The sequence below is a fragment of the Capsicum annuum genome, chromosome 11 (assembly GCF_002878395.1).
Source record: "Capsicum annuum cultivar UCD-10X-F1 chromosome 11, UCD10Xv1.1, whole genome shotgun sequence".
Taxonomy (NCBI): domain Eukaryota; kingdom Viridiplantae; phylum Streptophyta; class Magnoliopsida; order Solanales; family Solanaceae; genus Capsicum; species Capsicum annuum.
In genome coordinates, this window is record NC_061121.1 from 139,830,382 (window position 1) to 139,835,056 (window position 4,675).

The 4,675-nt window shown below is 35.9% G+C and overlaps 1 non-coding gene across 1 annotated transcript; it reads right to left on the minus strand.

Moving 5' to 3' along the window:
• Positions 1 to 3,483: 3,483 nt before the first annotated feature.
• On the minus strand, positions 3,484 to 3,588 carry LOC124889118. Its single transcript, XR_007047734.1, has one exon. It is a non-coding gene; the product is annotated as a small nucleolar RNA R71 (small nucleolar RNA).
• Between the last annotated feature and the right edge of the window lie 1,087 nt (positions 3,589 to 4,675).

A 4,675-nucleotide genomic window follows, 5' to 3' on the forward strand; every position in this document is an offset into this window, starting at 1 on the left:
ATAACTTTCTACACCTGATCCAGAAATTTCTGAGGGTCCTCATCTAACTTAGACTCAGTAAAAGATGGAGGATTCATTCGGGTGAAGTCCCGAATCCTAGCTACATCAGTATTTGCCACTATGTTGGCTAGAAAAATAGCTGGGCATTTATTCTGGGCTGCCACAGAATGGGCTATGGTGGTGAAAACTTCTCTAAATGTAGCCTGGGAGACATGTTCATCTAGGGGATTTGGCTGGACGGGCTGAGGTCCTGGCTGATCTCATTTCTCTTCCCTTAGTCCTATTTGGTGGAAAATTTTGTAAATGGAAGAGAAACTTTGATTAGATAGAGATTTTAACTTGAGCTTGTGCTCCCAGTACCACATGGTTACTAAAAAAATGGAAACTTTTCCTAAAACATCTAATAGCCTGTAGTCCATAAGTGTGGCGGGCCACACACCCATGTACAAGAGTTTAATAGACATGGCTTTCTAACTTCCTTGGACTCTGTTGAACCTTAGGCTCTAATACAAAGTTTGTAACACCCCGAATCTATACCCTGGATGCTACACGGTGCTTATAATCTCAAAGGGCCACAAGCTAACCCATGACTAGTGCCTGCTACAATAACTGAATAACAATACTATAATTATGCAGAAAATAGGAAGAAATATGCCATAAGGTTTAAATAAGAAATAAATACCAAGAACTGAATATTGATACATCAATCTAAAATACTCTAATCTGAAAATCCCCTACTATTTGAATAAGGAGCTGATGGGACAAGTCCCTAACTAACTCTAACTATAAAGTAAACTGAGTACTGATATAACTGAAATAAAAAATCTATCCTTAAACTATAAGGACTCACCACTAACTCTATTGCTGATAGATTGGGGTGCTAACTGCAGTCGGGAGCCTATACGTTTGAATCCATGATATATGACAGCATCGAGCAAAATAAAAGTATGTGTCAGTACTTTGAATGTACTGTATGCTATGTGAGATAGTCTGATGTGCAGGGGTTCATATGCATGAACAATAACTGACTAAATAAAATGATTATAACTGAAAGTGAATACATGTATGAATGCTTAAATTGTAACTGAGATCACAATAACACCGAATACTAAGTTCTAAATCACTGGTTTACTGATATCTGAATACATTGATACTGTATTACTAAAACTAAGTGACTATATCTGACAGTCCTGATTTTTGTAGAATTATTCTGAGTTCTTTGCTAAACTAAGTGACTGTGTCTGATAGTCTTGATTTCTATAGAACTGAACTGAGTTCTTTGCTGAGACTGGAATTGAAACTTATATTGTGGAAGGTAATCATCTAACTAGCATGCCCCTCTCTGAATAGATTAGGGTCTAATTTGTAACCCCATTTGGATTGGTGTCGGTGCTATGCCACGAGTAAAGACAAATATTGTGTCTCCCTAATTAGGAAGATGCTCTGAATGAGAATAGTAGTACCCTCAACTGGATAGGTAAGACACCTCATCAACCCTCAACTGGTAGGTTGATGTCTCACCCTATGCTGGCTATATAGTTCTGGGACACCAGGACTGTTTGTAAGGATCACACCCTCTGCTGGCAGGTGAGTCCCTATCCTTGGGTTCACTCAGTGCTGAATCCTACTTCCAACTAAAAGACACTAAACTGATGTACTGAACTGAACTGGACTGATACTGAGTTTTTCTGAGTTCTGTAACTGACTAGGTTCTACTAAGTTTTGTATCTGACAGAGATTACTACAGTTCATGACACGACTCATACTATTATGTACTAACACTGGCTCTAGGTAAACAACTAAATTGTCTGGTATAAAATATCCCCAGTACTAGATATCATAAATAATACTAAGACATGGCACTTCTTGATAACATGACAATAGTTAACTATTCACAATGCATACACTGAGACATTTTGCCATATTCTTGGGTTTGTACATGAATGAAAATTCATGATAGCAAATCATATTTTCACTATTTAATTCTCCAGGACATTCTGTCAATCACTTAAAAAGTATATCTTTAATATAGGAGCAAATTAGGAGCCTGTAGTTCCAGCACAAATTCAACATAAGGTCACTAATGGACTACAATGCACAATTTATTCACTTAGGCATTTTGTCAAACACTTGTAAGGCATTACCTTATACTTGGCCATGAAAAACATGCTAATTCATCATGACTACCATAATAACTTTACACATTCAAGGGTTTAATATGGATTAACACGATACTACACATATATTAATCAACTACCCATGAAATTTGTAATAAAACATGGATTATAACCCAACTAATCATTATAATCAAATCCAACAAGGAATTCACGTAATCAATACACTTTAATTTTTTAAAAATAGTTTCTTGAACTACAAGGGTGGAAGGAACCCTTGGATGAACACTTCACATACCTTAATTGTTACTTCGTAAAGATTGGGGTGAATTCTTGAAGTTTGTTTCTTGAACTTGATGAAGCTAGGGCTTGTTATTGAGAGGATTTTGTGAAAATAATGAGTGTTTTTGCTAATTGGGGATTTAATCTAGAGTTATGGAGCCATTGGGTGAAAGAAAAATGACCGATTTGACTTTAAAAATATGGAACATTATTGCCAAATTTACTTGGACAAGACTAGCCAGGGTGTTGTGAGATCTGGAGCGCCGCTCTGGGCGAGGCACTATGGTTTTCATCTTGGTCTTCATCTAACACCGAACTAGGCGAGGTGCCGCGGGCTAATCGCCTGGACCTACTTTTTTGGAGTATCAGAGATGCCTATACGCTTGTTCGAAAATTCCAAAACTCACCCAAGATATATTATTGACTCCCTCAATCATGAATCAACTTAAAAACTAACTTTAGGAGGTCAGGAAGGTTGTAAATATATTCCTCAAAGTTTGACGGCTTTAGAAAAGACTATGTTCTAATACTTATCTGAAGTTTTCTAAGTTTGGGACCCCTTATCAAGCTCTAAGAGTCTTAGTTATGATGAGTATTTTTGTGGGGTCTTACAACCTGAGTGATGCTTACATTAGTAAAACAGAGATGTTATACTTCTCTATTACATTCCACAAGTTACATGGGAAAAAGCTAATCTTGTAGTCATGGATGATTAGAAACCAGCTCAAAGAATATTTTTCAAAGTGGAAATCCCACTCACAACTAATATTACCTTATTATTTGTACACCAGCACATGGAGGTAGATTTGAGCTCAAATTGAACATGGTGCACCTATTGAACAACAGTGGGCAATTCGCAAGACTATAACATGAAGATCTTAAAGTTGATCTACCTAATATTTTGTAGATTAGTGATATATTTATCCCTATTGAAGTCACTACCTACATGAGGATTGCTTTTTTCCCCTTTTAACTTTTAGTGAAAGCTAAGAAATGTTCTAAGGAAGAACTTTGAAATTCTATAACTTTATGGGACTATCTGGAGAAGAAGTTCCTCATCTAATTCTTCTTATCTGGCAAGACTGCAAGGTTACGCAGTGAAATTTCTAGTTTTAAGAAGAAGCTAGATGATAAGTTATATTATGCATGGGAAAGGTTAATCTCTTCTCAAGGACTTCCCCCATCATCAATAGACAAATGAGGTATTAGCTCACACTTTTGTTGAAGTACTTGACCATGCCATAAAATTATTTATAGATTTAGCTTCAGCTGATCAAGCTTTGTAGAATTTCTTGACCAGTTTACATTTCTTAACCAAATTACACAAGCTCATCTAGAATAGAAGGGTGACACATCCAGATATACAATGAAGAAGCCTGTTAGGGTTATTAATCTAGATAGTGTGACAAGTTTGTCCGCTCAATTATTATCCTCATAAAATGAAATGATAACACAATACAAGTTATGTTTGAACCAACCTCTAGGACAATTAAATGTAGTCCAACATACCTCACCTTGGTATATAACTTCTAGTATTATTGGTTTCATTGCAGACACATGTAATCCAATCTAGATTAAGTGAAGTTTGTGAGCAATTCATGGTAGGGAAATATGAATTATGGTTATGCCTACAACCATAATTGTCATAGTAAGCCCAACTGCTCATGGGGTAGTAGCTAGTCTCAAACTCAATAGTTTTAGTAGCAAGATAACATATAGTCTTATAATATTAAAAAGACTTTGAAAAAGATCCTAGACAACCAATAACAAATGGTTATAGAAACTAAAAATTAGCAACTAGCTCAAAATAATTGAGAGACATATTTAAGGCGGCTAGCTCAAGATCAGAATAAAAGACCTCAAGGGGGTTTTCCAAGTAAGACAGAGAATCCTAGAAAAGTAATGGAAATCATCTTGAGGAATTGTAGAGACCTTATTGAGAAATCTCCGAAGAAAAATCAGGAGGTACAGGCAGAGTTAGTCCAAAACTAAGTACAGGATAAACAATTCAGCAAAAAAAAAAAAAGAAAATTACGGGAAGTCTGAGTGCCTGAGAGAAAAAAAAGCTGAGTAGGTACAAGAAAGACCACAACCATTATTCCCTTAAACTCTTAAAAAATATAAGGAGGATGCTTGTTGTAAGAAGTTATTTATACATTTAGAGAAATTTATATTAGCCTCCCATTTAGATATTTTGTAGTGTATGCCCAAGTATGTCAAGTACTTGAAGGATGTGGTGTCCAATAAGACAAAGTTGGGGAATATTAAGATGGTGGCAT